Source organism: Giraffa tippelskirchi, chromosome 7, assembly GCF_054371585.1.
Source record: "Giraffa tippelskirchi isolate mGirTip1 chromosome 7, T2T-mGirTip1v1.2.pri, whole genome shotgun sequence".
NCBI classification, from domain to species: domain Eukaryota; kingdom Metazoa; phylum Chordata; class Mammalia; order Artiodactyla; family Giraffidae; genus Giraffa; species Giraffa tippelskirchi.
Window position 1 is genome coordinate 153,603,757 of NC_137281.1, and position 18,111 is coordinate 153,621,867.

At 35.5% G+C, this 18,111-nt stretch overlaps 1 long non-coding RNA gene across 1 annotated transcript in view; it reads left to right on the forward strand.

The window, feature by feature from the left end:
• The window catches only part of LOC145513673 (uncharacterized), a 70,690-nt gene that overhangs the window by 39,785 nt on the left and 12,794 nt on the right, over positions 1-18,111 (forward strand). Inside the window, exon 3 of the long non-coding RNA XR_014059687.1 lies at positions 8,324-8,436. This is a non-coding gene — a long non-coding RNA (uncharacterized LOC145513673). The remainder of the gene's footprint in view (positions 1-8,323; positions 8,437-18,111) is intronic.

Here is an 18,111-nt window from a genome sequence, read left to right on the forward strand (position 1 = left end):
AGTCTTTTCCAATGAGTCAGTTTTTCACATGAGGTGGCCAAAGTATTGGAGTTTCAGCATCAACATCAGTCCTTCCAATGAACACCCAGGACTGATCTCCTTTAGGATGGACTGGCTGGATCTCCTTGCAGTCCAAGGGACTCTCAAGAGTCTTCTCCAACACCACAGTTCAAAAGCATCAATTGTTCGGTGCTCAGCTTTCTTTATAGTCCAACTCTCACATCCATACATGACTACTGGAAAAACCATAGTCTTGACGAGACAGACCTCTGTTGGAAAGCATCAGTTCTTCGGCACTCAGCTTTCTTTATGGTGCAGCTCTCACAACCCTACATGACTACTAGAAAAAACATTGTTGTAACCATATGACTTTTGTTGGCAAAGTGATGTCTCTGCTTTTTAGTACGCTAAGTTTGTCATAGCTTTCCTTCCAAAGAACAAACATCTTTTAACTTCAAGGCTGCAGTCACCATCAGCAGTGATTCTGGAGCCCAAGGAAACAAAATCTGCCACTGCTTCCACTTTTCCACCATCTATTTGTCATGAAGTGATGGAACCAGATGCCATGGTCTTAGTTTTTTGAATGTTGAGTTTTAAACCAGTTTCTTCACTATCCTCTTTCACCCTTATAAAGAGGCTCTTCAGTTCCTCTTCATATTCTGCCATTAGAGTAGTATCATCTACATATCTGACGTTGTTTATATTTCTCCTGGCAGTCTTGATTCCAGCTTGTGACTCATCCAGCCTGGCATTTCACATAATGTACTCTGCATAGAAGTTAAATAATCAGGGTGAAAACATACAGTCTTGTTGCACTCCTTTCCCAGTTTTGAAGGTACTTTAACAGACTCTCAAATTCAGTGAGAAGATAATTATTTTGTCAGCAATTGTTTATTTTCTTGGGCCACCTGTTCAAGCCTCTGTTTCCCTATGAAAGTAAATACAACTAGCAGTGGGCAGCTTCTAAGAGTGTTTATAATTTACTGAAATGCAGCCTAACAGATCTTTACCCCAGATAAGTTGTGGAAGTGTAAGATCCTGAGGATAACATGAGGAATTCAGGTGTCTGGTGGTGATATAATAAAGAGGTGTTATAAACTGAGAACAAGAGAGCAATATGATGTCTGAAAAGAACATTGATTTGATATCGCTGAGTAGATGTCTGAACTTGAGCAAGTCATTGAGTATCTCTGAATTTTAAATTTCTCCTCTTTTAAATAGGGATATGAGCATATATTTCCCCAGAAAGTTTGACTATTAATTGAAATATAGGGTGTAAAGTGCTAATTAAAAGTAAAAATATTTTCTATAACCTCGGACATAACATATCATGTTTTGATTCCCTTTCTGCCAATAAAAATTACGGATTTCTACTCTTGCCTGGAAAATCCCATGGACGGAGGAGCCTGGTAAGCTGCAGTCCGTGGGGTCGCTAAGAGTCGGACACCACTGAGCGACTTCCCTTTCACTTTTCTCTTTCATGCACTGGAGGAGGAAATGGCAACCCACTCCAGTGTTCTTGCCTGGAGAATCCCAGGGACGGGGGAGCCTGGTGGGCTGCCGTCTATGGGGTTGCACGGAGTCAGACACAACTGGAGTGACTTAGCAGCAGTAGCAGCAGCATACTTAAAATTAACTCCTGTGGATGATTTTACTTGGAGCTCATCCAAAATTTTTTAATTGTGTGAAAGTCACCTTATTTTGCCATGATTTTCATAGCTAAAGTTTCCTAAACTAAGTTTCACATACTTTAATCTTTTATAACTGTGTGTGTGACAAATTATTTGACACCACATGGATGTTATTTGGAAGATAGCATTTGCAACATGGTTGAAGATTAGAGTTGACATTTAATGGATTCTGCAAGGAATTGTATCATGTAAGTCCAAAATAATATTTATCATCTCTTACATGTAAAATGATATCCTTTAGGAAAAAAAAATAATTTGTATAATAAGAAAAATACAGATTCCTTGTGTCTCATGGAAGACAAAATATTTCCCTCACTTTACTAGATATTGCTATTATAGGTCATATATACTTGTCATATGAGACATGTGAGAGTTGGACCATAAATAAAGCTGAGCGCCGAAGAATTGATACTTTTGAACTGTGGTGTTGGAGAAGACTCTTGAGAGTCCCCTGGATAGCAAGGGGATCCAACCAGTCCATCCTAAAGGAGATCAGTCTTGCACATTCATTGGAAGGACTGATGCTGAAGCTGAAACTCCAATACTTTGGCCACCTGATGTGAAGAACTGACTCATTGGAAAAGACCCTGATGCTGGGAAAGATTGAAGGTGGGAGGAAAAGAGGACACCCGAGGATGAAATGGTTGGATGGCATCCATCACCAACTCGATGGACATGAGTTTGAGCAACTCCGGGAGTTGGTGATGGACAGGGGGGCCTGGTGTGCTGTAGTCCATGGTGTCACAAAGAGTCAGACATGACTGAGCGACTGAACTGAACTGAACTGAACTGATCCTTATCAACTGTTGAAAAGTTCAGGTAATTATCAGTGGCTTTTAACAGGTGCCATTTATTTGTTTCCATTTTATTCTAAGTGGAGGTCATTTCATTAATTTCTCACTGACTCTTCTAGCTCCACTGGCATATTTTTCATTGTACATTTGGAGTAAAATAATTTCTGAAGGAAAGTGGTTGAATTAAGACTGCCCAATTTTCTTATTTGATAGATCTTCAAACTTCTAAATCTTTTTCTACTTATTTGTTTATAATGCACACTTTATTTGCCCAAAAGATATTTGATAATTTATTTTTCACAACTAAACATTTTGTACATACATGCTCACTGCATGAGAGAGAATTTGTAACAATGGTAAAATTAGACGAAGTAGTGCTTCCAGCTTTAAGTTTCCAATTATGAGAATGAGTCATAGATGCCTTTCCATATTAAGCAATCAGGCAAGGATACTCTATGAATATCCTATATTTGCTTGAGTGTTAAAGAGAGATCTGAATAATTCAATCAACCTAAAATTCAAAAAAATAAAACCTCATTTTCTAATTTTATTTACATTATTGTTCAGTTACTAAGTCATGTCTGACTCTGTGACTTTTTATTTATATATCTATTTGTTTACATATCTATATCTATATATATATTGTCTTTATCTCTATGCACATGAATGCACAGGAGAAAAAAAAAAAAGACAACGTAAAACTTCAATGACTTAGAACACACAATCCAGATTTACAGCTTCTGAGTTTTAAGGCCTCTTTCCAGGTAACCCCAGCTAGAAGGGAACTTCTCCCGTGATAGCACTCCATTGTTCTCCTAACAGCAATTGCATCCTGCCTGGGGCCAAATTGGGCTTCCCAGGTGGTGCAGTGCTGAAGAATCTGTCTGCCAATGCAAGAGATGCAAGAGATGTGGGTTTAATCCCTGGGTTGGGAAGATCCCTTGGAGGAGGAAATGGCAACCCAGACCAGTATTCTATCCCATGGATAGAGGAGCCTGGTGGGCTACTCTCCATGGGATCACAAAGAGTCAGACATGACTTAATGACTAAACAACAATGGGGCCATATTTGCTTGCTTATTGCTCTTCAGTTGTGAGGGATAAATAAGATAATGCCTATGTAATGTGCTTTCAAGCCAATAACACGTGACATAGCTTACGAGACGATGATGAGAATGACTTTTTGCCTATATTTTATGATCCCCTCTACCATCCATATTCAGTTTTGTCATTTGACCTAATGTTCTTTATGCTCTTCCTACTCTCATTTTTTGGTCCTCCAGTATAGGATATAGTTTAAAATCATGTATTGCATTTAATTATCAGTTGTCTTTTGTCTGTTTTCATCTGAAATATTTGCTCAGCCTTTGATATTTTCAAATAATGCAGGTCCCAATGTCCCTTCTGAATAGAATGCTTAATATTTTGTTTTTCTGATGTCTCTCACTTTAGATTCAGGTTATTCATCAGTAGTTTCCTGGGTGGGGAAGATCCCCTGGAGAAGGAATAGGCACTCCAATATTCTTGGGTTTCCCTGGTGGCTCACCTGGTAAAGAATTGGCCTGTAATGCAGGAGAGTTGGGTTCGATCCCTGGGTTGGGGGGATTCCTTGGAGAAGAGAACGGCTACGCACTCCAGGATTCTGGCCTGGAGAATTCCATGGACTGTATAAGTCCATGGGGTTGCAAAGAGTGGGACACGACTGAGTGACTTTCACTTTCACTTTTATGATCTAGGTAAACTCTGAACTCCTTCACAAAGTCTTTCCTCACCAACTTAGGTCACAACAATCAATCTTTTTTCTGACATTCCATTGGAGGTAGGGTAATTTTTATTCGCATTGTATGATTCCTGGTCCAAAAAAAGAGTGCAGGTTCAGCAAGAAGAGTGGCCAAATGTCATTTCTCTTTGAATCTCCCACAGTGCCTAGCACAAGTCAAGTGCCTGGCATAGAGAAAGATGAATGCCTATTTGCTGATAACTCTATGCAATACCTAGAGGCCAATTATAAGCTTTCAATAAACAAATTATTTAAATAGTTTATATGTTCCACCCTTTCAGTCTTTTCTTTTTTAAACTTTCAGAAAATTTCTAATGGAAAACCAATGTACAGATATCAAAAATAAAATACACCTGCTGTCTGTGTGATATACTAGATACAAATGTGATGTTCAGGTTTTCTTGTACCCTTGCTTCAATGTCTATTTTGTTCTTGTTACAAATTCTACTCAGTATCGCGCAGTTCGTAGCCACATGTTTTTCTGCTCCAACCCATGTTTTCTGATGTCTGGGCATGGATTAAATTGATCAAGAAACAAACTGGCTCACATGAAAGAGTTTCTTGGTATGATTTTATTTCAAAATCTTTCCATCTTTTATGAGTAAGCACTATTTCTGAAAAATAATCAGTCTGGGCCATTTTCTTCTTGCTGTTATGTTTTTCTTTTAATGAGGAACTTAGAAACCAGAAATTGTATTTCACATTCAAGCGTCCCAGAGGCCTTCTACACTGTATTCTATCTGGTCTCCTGTCGACTTTCGGATCCATTTCACGCTGTCACCCCCTCCCATTGCTAAAGCAATAAATAATCCTTTTAAAATGCAAATATTGATATTTAAAATAATGGAATATCTTTCGTGAATAGAATTGTGAAATTTAAAGGCAAATAAAAATTACGGTTTGGAAATTGCATCAATAACTCTCTGTGACTTTTTTTAAACCAGAGTTGCAGGAATGAAGGATATAGTCCTATTGTTACATAAGCACAGTTGGTGATTTTTCTCAATTATCTATAAAGATGAAATTTAGTCCTAGTGTGGACTGGTACAGACTATATCTAAGAATATATTGTCACGGAAGTGTAACTAGATGAAAAACAATTCAAACAATCTTTAAAATTTGCCAAGTAATTTGAGATCTTTTGTTATGAATAATTTTAAAAATGCCATAAGTTTATCACAATTTTTAAAATAACAAGTACTTAAAGTAATTCAAATTTCCCTAAAGCTTCAGGAGTTATTTTAATCAGTGATTCACTATTAACTGTCTTTCATGTTCTTCATCTATCTTTACAGTAGACAAAGCTATCAGAAAAGTGTAGAGCAATATGTCACTGTTTTCTGGTATTTGCCTACCTTTAAGACAAGAAATTGCTATAGGAGACCAATTGGAACAAAAACCCCAGTACAACCACAAATGTGCCAGACTAGTTTCTGTACAGGAAACAGTTTTACTTTGCTACCAATGGATTTCTTGAGGTTAATCTTCTTTTCATAATATTGTCGCCAGAAGTAGCACCAGGATCACAAATTTTACTTGACATTATTATGATGGATGGATTACGAAGACACTGTAAATGATGTAAACATCTCAATAGCATTAAGAAGCCAAACTCAAATGTTTATTGCAGAAGATATGTGGTATGTCTAGACATAACAAAGCAATAAAGAGCTGCAGAGACTAAAAATTAACTCTACTCAAACTCTAATTGCAAAAATTATGTGTTAAATTAGAATAAATAACTATACTTAAAACTGAATTAAAGTGACAATGGAAATCTTGAAGCTATTTGGTTCTGATACATTTGAAATTGTTAATATAGAAATAAAGGGTGAATAAGAAGATTAAAAAGTTAGCTATTTAAATGTGTGCTCAGTCTTCAGTCCTGTCTGACTCTTTGTGACCCTTTGGACTGTAGCCCTCCAGGCTCCTCTGTCCATGGGATTTTACAGGCAAGAATACTGTAGTGGGTGGCCATTTTCTGAGAAAATAGGATTAACTTTGATATCCAAAGCCTTTACCCTGTGCCAGTGTGTGCGTGCTAAGTTGCTTCTGTCTTGTCTGACTCTGTGTGACACTATGTAATGTAGCCCGCCAGGCTCCTCTATCCTCGGGATTCTCCAGGCAAGAATACTACAGTGGGTTGCCATTCCCTTCTCCAGTGGATATTCCCTACCCAGGGATCAAACCTGTATCTCTTATGCCTCCTACATTGCAGGCAGATTCTTTACTCGCTGAGCCATCAGAGAAGCCCAGCTATTTAAATACTACCCCGAAATGGATTACAATATTATTCATATTACCAAAATTTTATCTTGTTTGTAGTCTGTTCTAGAATATCCATTAATAACAATGGTGATTTTATTTATATTTTTTGGTTTTGGTGAAGGAGAATTGTCCTAAATCAATTTCAATAGAGCTTGGTTTTTAATTTCTTAGAAATTATCCTTTGCTTTAAGTATTAGATTCCTTATTATAAATACCCTTAGTGGTTTGTTCTAATTGAAACCAAAGGGGTTGCCTGTGCCATCATATCAATTTAGAATAAAGTAATATCATTCACCAATTATACTATTTAAAGCAAAAATTAAATTTCCTGTTATTTAAGCTCAATTGAAATTTAAATAAATGTAATAATAAACTACCATTACAGTAAAATCCTTTACCCATACTCTAACACTGAGAAGATGCAGTCTTTGAAAAAGAAATATGCAACTCAAAACCCCAACCAAATTTTGACTTACTTTGTGATATTTAATAGAATTAAGGATGAACCAAATCAAATAATTTAGACAGATGCTTGGAAACTGTTGAAATGGTACTGTATTCTCAGAATATCTCAGAAGTAGTAGTCTTATCTTATTTTGAAAATATAATCAACCTGATAGAACTCTTAGTTAGAGCTAAACATAAATTGCTTGGTAAATATAGTCTTGATCAAATGCAACCTCAGACAATTACATCAGACCAATCAATCTTTTGGGATTTGGGATATGCTCAGGTATCAATACTATGATGGTTATGATCTGAGCTTACTTACTTTAAAGCCTGGCTCTGCCATTTACTAGTTCTCTTTTCTTAAATAAGCAGTTTCATCTCTTTGGGGCTTCCCTAGTGGCTCACATGGTAAAGAATCTGCCTATAGTGCAGGAGACCCAGGTTCAATCTCTGAGTGGGGAAAACCCCCTGGAGAAGGGAATGGCAACCTATTCCAGTATTCTTGCCTGGATAATTCCATGGAGAGAGGAGCCTGGCGGACCACAGTCCCTGGCGTTGCAGAGTCAGACAGGACTGAGTGACTAACACTTTCTTTTTTCATCTCTTTGTGCCTCAGTTTCCTCATGTGAAAACCTGTAGTGATATTAGGGTTCTTGTGATGTTTAAATAGTTAATATACATAGAGCACTTAGAAGTGTGACTGTCATGGTGTTTTTCCACAACTATTCACTCTTACAAGTGTGAGTTCTTGCCGTAATATCTGTAACACTTTTATTCACCCCAAAGTCTTGGGCTCAAGCCAGAGTTCCTCATCTGAACCACTAAACACAGAAAATGATTTTTTTTATCCATCATCACACAGTTACATTTTTTTTCTTATAATAAAAACTTTTAAGATGTACTCTCTTAACAACTTTCAATTAAAACAATACAGTATTATTAACCATAATCATCACGAGGTATGTTATATCCCCAGCACTTACTTTATGACCAGAGGTTTGTACCTTTTGACCACCTTCACCCATTATTTGAATGCCTATTTCCTTGACCCGCCCAAAGATGATACAAAACTCCTGTTATTCTAGAGGCAAAGCAGAGTGATTTGTTCATTACATACAGTGTATGTTGTGGTAGACTAAAAAAAATCTTTCAACCCCCCAAAAGATATCTGTATCCTTATAATGGGTTGAAATGCATACCCCCAAAATTCATATGTCAAAGTCCTAACCTCTAGTACCTCAGAATGTGATTGCATTTGGAGAGTGTCTTTAAAGAGGTGATTAACTTAAGATGAGATAATTAAGGTGGGCCTCCTTCCAATATGACTGGTGTCTTTTCCAGAAGAGATGAGAACACACACATGGGCAGAAGGAAGACCATGTGAAAATACGGGGAGATGACTGCCATCTGTAAGAGAGACCTTGGAAAAACTCAACTCTGCTATCTTCCATACTGTGAGAAAATAATTTTTTGTTTATTATATTTATTATATAATAACATATATTATACTATATATATATAGATACCAATTCTAGATAAATGATATAGATACCAAATTAGATACCAAATCTATTTGATAGGTAAATTTAAATTTATTTAATATATTTAATTTAATATATTAAATTTATGTTATATATATATTTTAAATGTATCTATCAAATAGATTTGGTATCTAATTTTGACTTAATTGGTTTAATGCTTTATATCCTCATCATAGTCACTGGTGACTAATAATTATTGAGCATCTCATTATATACTTATTGACATTTGTGTATTTTATTTTATGAAGAGGCTTTTCAGTGGTTTTGTTCATTTTTTTATTGGACTTGTTTCTAAATTTTGAGTTGTAAGGGTTCTTTATACTTTCTAGTTATATGTCCTAGGTCAGATAAGTAAACTGAAGACACTTTTTTCCAGTCTATGCCTTGGCTTTTCACTACCCTACCAGTATTTTTCAAAGCAACTTTAAAATTTTGGTGAATTTTATTAGTTTTCTCTGATTAAATATGTATTTTGTGTTTATTTATGAAATTGCCACCTATATCCAAATTGTGAGGATGTTTCTTCCATATTTTCTTCTAGAAATTTTAGTTTTGGCACTTAATTTTAAATCCGTGATATATTTTATTTTCTATTATATATGATGTAAGGTAGGAGTTGGGTTTTTGTTTTTTATGTAGATACTCAACTCTTTCAGCACCACTTGTGGAAATGTCATTGGTTTTCCTAATTAGCTGCTTGGATACCTTGATAAAAAATCAAACAAACTTATGGTTGTTTAGAAATCTATTTCTGGCCTCCCTTTTCCTTTGTCCTGATATACACATCTTTATATTCCTACCATATTGCATTAGTAACTCCAAGAATCAGATATTAGAAGTCCAGCAATTTTGTTTTAAATTTTGCAGTAAAGTCCTTTGCAATACCATATAAAATTAAGACTCAGCTTAACAGTAAACAAAACAAAAGCAAAAAACATCGTGGTTATTTGAATTGGCATTATGTGGAATAAATTAATGGATTTGGGGAAAATTGGCCTCTTAAAAAATTGAGTTTTTCTACTTTATAAACTTTATAATATAGATTTATTATGTTATTCCATTTGTTCTTTCAAAATTTATTTTTAAATCTGTGCTTTTGTGGTACAGATCTTGTCTAAATGTTAAATTTTGCCCTATTTTATATTTCCAATGCTATCATAAATGTAATTTTACACATTTTTAATTCATGAACCTTGTTGATGGCATATAGAAATAATTTCTCTGTTTGTATATTGAATTTATATTCCATGACCACACTATATTAAATACTTAATTCTGTAAGTTTTATCTAGCTACATTAGCAGGTTCCACTTGACCATTTTGTTTACAAACATAGTTGTTTGTATATCTTCCTTTCCATCCCATTTTTCTTTAACTTCTTTTCCTTGCTACATTGAACCAGAATAATATTGGATAAAAGTAGTGAGAGTGGACAGTCTTGCCATATTTCCAATATTGTGTAGTAAATATAATTTTTTTAAACCATTAAGTTAGCTGTAGGGTCTTCTATATATTTCTTTTTCCATTCATATTTTTTATTATAAATGGCTATTGAATTTTGTAAAATGCTCTCTCTGTATTTTTCAGAATACTCTTATTTTTCCCCCTCTTTTGATTTGGTGAATTACATTGCCTTCTTGTGATAAATCTCACTTGGCTTTTATGTATTACCTTTTTACAGGTTAAAGCACATGCTTTGTCATTTAGAAATATTGCTGCCTGTATGTACATGAAGAAATTTAGTTAGGGATCTTCTTCGAATGTACCTAATTGGCTTACTATCACATGTTTCTCCTGACTGTTTTATGAAAGCACGTGTGGTGGTTGATTTTTATTTTTTTCCATAAATGTTCAATAGATGGCTCCAAAAGAGTGATCTGGGCCTGGTGTCTTCTTGGTGATAAGTTTTTATTTAATAGATGTAGTACTTTTCTGATTTTTCATTTCGTCTTGATTCAGTTTTGGTATATTGTATCCGTCATGAATTTTTCTATTTGTCTTATTTGTCAAATTTATTTTAAAATCATTTGTTTCCCTTTTATCTTTTTAGTTTCTGTTGAATGTTTAATGATGTTCCTCTTTCATTCCTGACACAGTTAATTATTTAGTGTCTCTTTTTTCATTTCTCTCTCTTTCATCGGCATAGATAGAAATTCATCAATTTTATCATCTGCTCAAAAAATCCTCTTTGGTTTCATTGACTCATTCCATTTTTTAATCTGCTTTCTATTTCATTGGCTTCAAGTTTTCCCTTCCTAGCTATTTTAAATGGAAAATTAGGTTTGATGTGAAAATTTTTTTCTTTTGTGATATGATCATTTGAAGCTATCAATTTATCTCTAAGCGCTGCCTTAGCTGAGCCCCATAAATAATAGCTGGCTTAATTTTAACTGTGTCAAATTTTTTCTTATATACCTTATAATGTGACCTTTAGAAATGTGATGTTTAATTTCCCTATATTTGTGAATATATTTATGTTACTGATTTAATATAATTCCACTGTGCTTCAAAATAATTACATCAAAGGACATAATGTGTACTCTGTATATTTTTGATACTTTGTTGATAGTTATTTTCTCTGGAGTAGCATATGGACTTTATAGATAAATGGTCTATATGTTTTAAGTGTTGAGAAATATATTTCTAAGGAGTTTGGAGTTGAATATTTTTAAGATGTCAATTAAGTCAAGTTTTGACAGTTTTTGCAGGTCTTGTAAATGTCAGTGATTTTTTTTTTTAATTTTGCTCTGTCAATTATTGAGGTTGTTTGAAATTTCTGACTATAACTGAGAATTTGCACATTTCTCCTTCCAGTTTTGTCAGTGTTTGATTCATGCAATTAAAAGCTCTTTTAATAAGCAAAATGCAAAATTACAAATACTATATGATTCCACTTACATGAGATGCCTGGGGGGTAGTCAAATGCACAGACACAGAAAGTATAACAGTTGGTGTCATATGCTGAGAGGATAGTGGAATTGGAAGTTATAGTTTATGGGCACAGAGTTGCATTGGGAAAGATGACAAAGTCCTGGAGATAGACTATGGTAATGGCTATACAACAAGGTAAGTGTGCTAATGGTACTGAAGCAGACTTTTAAGAGCATCATTCAGTTGCTAAGTCATGTCCGACTCTTTGCAACCCCATGGACTGCAGCATGCCAGGCTTCCCTGTCCTTCACTGTCTCCTAGAGTTTGCTCAAACTCATGTCCATAGATTTGGTAATGCCATCTAACCATGTCATTCTCTGTCCCCTTCTCCTCCTGCACTCAGTCTTACCCAGCATCAGGGTCTTTTCCAGTGAGCTGGCTCTTCATATCAGGTGGCCAAAGTATTGGAGCTGTGCTAAATTGTATATCATATGTAGTTTATTGCAATTTTTAAAGGCTTTACACTTGATTTTTTAAAGATAGCTGTGATTTCTTGCTCTGTTTCTATTGACTCCTTTGTCCTCTGGTAATTGGTCAAAATGTCCTGTTTCTTCACATTTTTTCAATAAATTTTGGTAAAATGCTAGACCCTATGAATGTTACCAGAGAAGTCAATGGCACCCCACTCCAGTACTCTTGCCTGGAAAATCCCATGGATGGAGAAGCCTGGTAGGCTATAGTCCATGAGGTCTCTAAGAGTCGGACACGACTGAGCGACTTCACTTTCCCTTTTCCCTTTCATGCACTGGAGAAGGAAATGGCAACCCACTCCAGTATTCTTGCCTGGAGAATCCTAGGGACGGCGGAGCCTGGTGGGCTGCTGCTCTGCTCACAAACCTCAGATACCACATGAGAGATTAGGTTTCTTTACATTGTATCTTGTTTGGGCATCCCCTGGCCTATGCTGTAGTTTGTAAATTGCCTTCCAACCGAAAGCTGAGGAGACTTTAGTGTTCAATTTTCATATTCCACTCCCCTGAAAGATCACATTCTTTGGCTATATGTTGTCAATTGTTGAAAATAGTCACTACATATATAATATTTTTCCAGATTTCTAGTTAGGTATAGTGGGACCACAGGCTATCCCAATGACTTCATCCTGGCTGGAATTTGAAGTACTTTATTTTGGTTTGACTTTCCATTTTCAAAATGATTAATTATGTTGAAAACCTCTATTTTTTAATGTGTCCATTGCAGATTTATATATCCTATTTATGAATTCCCTGTTAAAATTTCCCCCTTTATCTATTGGTTAGTCTTCCTTTTAAATATCATTGCTTAGCATTTATTTTTATAGTCTTAATGCAAGTTCTCTCTCAACTATACATTGTACAAACAGATTCTCCCAATATGAGACTTACTTTCTAATTTTTTAATGTTTCTGTTTGATGAAAAAAAATGTGCTTAGTTTTATTAAGCTTCCATTGATCATTTACTTTCTTCTCTCTGTTAACATTTCATGTTCTTTGCAAATACTCTTTGACAACCTGAGGTCATAAAAATACTTTCTTATGTTTTAGTCTAAAAGCTTTATTGTTTTACCTTGCACATTTATGTTTTTAATCCTCCTAAAGTAGACTTTTATGTAAGATGTAAAATAAGGGTAGAAATTCAATTTTCCCAGCACCATTTTATAAAAAGGACTGTTCATTCTTCATAGCACATCAGTTTATCATATATGTGTAGAACAGTGTCTATAGTGTCTGCTCCATTACATTATTCATTTTGCATGTCTCTGCTGCTTTAGTTGACATCATTTAAAATAAACATTAGGGTTCTCCCAGTAGCTCAGTGGCAAAGAACCTGCCTGCCAATGCAGGAGACTTGGATTCGATCCCTGGGTCAGGAAGTTCCCTTAGAGTAGGAAATGGCAACCCACTCCACTATTCTTGCCTTGGAAATCCCATGGATGGAGGAGCCTAGAGGGCTATAGTCCATAGGGTCACAAAAGAGTCAGACATGGTTAGCAACTAAGTAACAACAACAACAAAATAAAGATCGTGTCTTGTATGTTAGTCTTCAAGGTTTATTCTTCTTCAAGATTGTTTTGGGTGTCTGGACCTTGCAGATTTTCATATAAATTTTATAATTGACTGATTTTCATTAAAAAGACAGTAATTTTTTAATGAGAGTGAATTAACTCTAGTTCAGTGAGTAGAGATTTGACATCTTCATAACACTTAGTGTTTTGTTACCTAAACATAGGGTTTCCCTGGTGACTCAAACAGTAAAGAATTTGCCTGTAATGCAGGAGACCCAGGTTTGATCCCTGGGTCAGGAAGATCCCATGAAGAAGGAAATGGCAACCCACTCTAGTATTCTTGCCTGGAAAAATCCCTTGGACAAAGGAGCCTGGAAGGCTACAGTCCATGAGATTGCAAAGAGTTGGACACAACTGAGTGACTAACACTTTCCATACTTTACCTGAACATGCTGTATTTCTCCCAATATTTAGGTATTTTAATGTTTTAATAGTGATATGGATTATTCAGAGTAGAAGTTTTACAATCTTAGATTCACTAGCAAATATTTGAGATTTATGGGTGATATTGTAAATTATGTGCTCCTTAAATTTTCATTTCTGTTTGTGAGTGGTAAATAGAAATAAGACTGAATTATCCATGTTTACACTGTAGCTTTAAATCTTCCTAGATAACTTACTAAATGCCATAGCTTCTTTAGATTTTCTATGTATATATCATGTTAAATAGAAATTATGACAGATTTATTTCCACTTTTCCAGTAATTAAGCTTTTCCTTTCTCTTACTGATTATATAAATAATAGGTCACAATTAAGTCAGATGCTTATTAGAACTTTGTGTAGTCTTTATTAGACTAAGGAAGTTCTTTTCAAATTATAGGATGTTAAGAATTTTTAAAAATCTTTCATAGATGTTAAATTTTGTGAAATGCCTTTATTGCATTTGTTAAGATTGCCATCTTTTTCTACAAATGTGATAAAATACATTGGTTTATTTGGTTTTACAAATTAAGACATAATTTTTATACTGTAGATTCTATTCCTAGTCATGAGAAATTTTTCAAATTTTGACAAATCCAATAGTTATACAAATAGCACCACAATCAAGATATAGTACATTTACATAATATCAAAAAAATTCTTCATGCCTCATCGGAGTCAACTCTCTCCATATTGTCTGGCAAACAATGATCTTTTCACTGAATCATTTTGCCTTTACAGATGCCATGTACAGGGTCATACAGTACACAGACTTTGGCATATAAACTCTTTCACTTAGCATGATGCATGTGAGACCCATCAATGACAGTGCATGTAACTGCACTCTAGTAGTAATTCATAGTGCGGCGATATCTCAGGTTGCTTATTCCAATATTAAGGAATATGTGGGTTATCACCCATCTCTGTCAATAATGAATAAATTCTCTATGAACATTTCCATTATGGTTTTGTGTGAACATTCATCTCATTTCACTGGAGTAAAAAAGAAAAATGGCTGTCTGAGGAGGCCTTACAAATAGCTGTGAAAAGAAGAGAAGCAAAAAGCAAAGGAGGAAAGGAAAGATATTCCCATCTGAATGCAGAGTTCCAAAGAATAGCAAGGAGAGATAAGAAAGCCTTCCTCAGCGACCAATGCAAAGAAATAGAGGAAGACAATGGAATGGGAAAGACTAGAGATCTCTTCAAGAAAATTAGAGATACCAAGGGAAAATTTCATGCAAACATGGGCACAATAAAGGACAGAAATGGTATGGACCTAACAGAAGCAGAAGATATTAAGAAGAGGTAGCAAGAATACACAGAAGAACTGTACAAAAAAGATCTTCGTGACCTAGATAATCACAATGGTGTGATCACTCACACTCACCTAGAGCCAGACATCCTGGAATATGAAGTCAAGTGGGCCTTAGGAAGCATCACTACGGACAGAGCTAGTGGAGGTGATGGAATTCCAGTTGAGCTATTTCTTTTTTTTTTTTTTTTATTTTATAAATTTATTTATTTTAGTTGGGGGCTAATTACTTTACAATATTGTAATAGTTTTTGCCATACATTGACATGAATCAGCCATGGGTTTACATGTGTTCCAGTTGAGCTATTTCAAATCCTGAAAGATGATGCTGTGAAAGTGCTGCACTCAATAGGCCAGCAAATTTGGAAAACCCAGCAGTGGCCACAGGACTGGAAAAGGTCAGTTTTCATTCCAATCCTAAAGAAAGGCAATGCCAAAGAATGCTCAAACTACCACACAATTGCACTCATCTCACACGCTAGTAGAGTAATGCTCAAAATTCTCCAAGCCAGGCTTCAACAATACATGAACCGTGAACTTCCAGATATTCAAACTGGTTTTAGAAAAGGCAGAGGAACCAGAGATCAAATTGCCAACATCTGCTGGATCATCAAAAAAGCAAGAGAGTTCCAGAAAAACATCTATTTCTGCTTGATTGACTATGACAAAGCCTTTGACTGTGTGGATCACAATAAACTATGGAAAAACCTGAAGGAGATGGGAATACCAGACCATCTGACCTGCCTCTTGAGAAATCTGTATGCAGGTCAGGAAGCAACAGTTAGAACTGGACATGGAACAACAGACTGGTTCCAAGTAGGAAAGTGAGTACGTCAAGGCTGTATATTGTCACCCTGCTTATTTAACTTATATGCAGAGTACATCATGAGAAATGCTGGGCTGGAAGAAGCACAAGCTGGACTCAAGATTGCTGGGAGAAATATCAATAACCTCAGATATGCAGATGACACCACCCTTATGGCAGAAAGTGAAGAAGAACTACAGAGCCTCTTGATGAAAGTGAAAGAGGAGAGTGCAAAAGCTGGCTTAAAGCTCAACATTCAGAAAACTAAGATTATGACATCCGGTCCCATCACTTCATGGCAAATAAATGGGGAAACAGTGGCTGATTTTATTTTTCTGGGCTCCTAAATCACTGCAGATGGTGATTGCAGCCATGAAGTTAAAAGACGCTTACTCCTTGGAAGGAAAGTTATGACCAACCTAGACAGCATATTAAAAAGCAGAGACATTACTTTGTCAACAGAGGTCCGTCTAGTCAAGGCTATGGTTTTTCCAGTGGTCATGTATGGATGTGAGATTTGGACTATAAAGAAAGCTGAGTGCTGAAGAATTGATGGTTTTGAACTGTGGTGTTGGAGAAGATTCTTGAGAGTCCCTTGGACTGCAAGGAGATCCAACAAGTCCATCCTAAAGGAGATCAGTCCTGGGTGTTCATTGGAAGGACTGATGTTGAAGCTGAAATTCCAATACTTTGGCCACATGATGTGAATAGCTAGCTCATTTCAAAAGACCCTGATGCTGGGAAAGATTGAGGGCAGGAGGAGAAGGGGACAATAGAGGATGAGATGTCTGGATGGCATCATCAACTCGATGGACATGGGTTTTGGTGGACTCCGGGAGTTGGTGATGGACAGGGAGGCCTGGCGTGCTGCGGTTCTTGGGGTTGCAAAGAGTTGGACACAACTGAGTGGCTGAACTGAACTGAATATCCTAATAATGAGTCTTGAGTCTCTCTCTTGCTGGCAAGAATATGTATCTCTCCATTTACTTAAATCTTCTTTCATTTCTTTCATCAGCTTTTTGTAGTTTTAGCACACAAATTATGCATGTATATTGTTAGATTTCATTTAAGTATTTCCTAATCTTTTTAGAAATTTTGCAAATCATACTTTAAGAAATTCAATATCCAATAGTTCATTGCTAATACATGGATATACAATTGATTTTTAAATAATTTATATCCTGTGACCATGAACAATCACTTATTAGTTCTAGCATCATTTTGTGCAAATTCTTTACAAAAATTTATATTGGCATGGCATCATGAGAATGGAGAAACTTTTGTCATTTTCCTAATCTGTCTACATTTTATTTCTCTTTTATGGCTTACTGCATTGCATAAGACTCCCAATATAATGTTTCACAGGAGTGTTAAAAAGAGCCATTATCACCTTGGTATTCTAACAACTACATTAGTTTTAAGTTTTTATAGATTTTCCTGATCAGGTTTAGTTTGCTGAAAATTTTGATCAACGATAGATACTGAAAAATGCCAAATGCTTCTTATGCATCTTTTGAGCTTATCATTGTTTATTCTTTTTAGTCTGTTGATTTGCTGAATTACAGTGATTAATTTTAAGATATTGAAACGTACTTCCATTCTAGAATTTCCTTTTGATTATTTTGAAGATTATAATCATCTGGTTAAATTATCCATATTTCAACTTTGTCTTCATTTTTTCATTTTTTTAAGCATCTTTATCATAATCATAGTGTCCTTTATGATTAAATGTTGTATATAGAACATTTGTGGATTGACGTTTGTGGTCTGATATTTTTCTTGGATTTTAGACATGTTGCCTTCGTTATGACATGTGAAGTAATTTCTGATTAAATCTGAAAGTATATGTAAAACGTGCCTGGCGAGGCTACCAGAGAAGTGTTTGCTTCAAATTTGCCATACTTAAGGGCTGGAGACTGCTTATTTTAACAAAACACTGTTTTGAATAGTAGCTAACTTGTTCTCTTGGTAAGGCTTAATCTTCAGGCTTTCAATAGAGAGCTCATTTTCTTTAAGCCTCTAACCCTGGATAAGTATGGAACACTAACCTTTGTCTCAGGAGATTGTTGACACTTCAG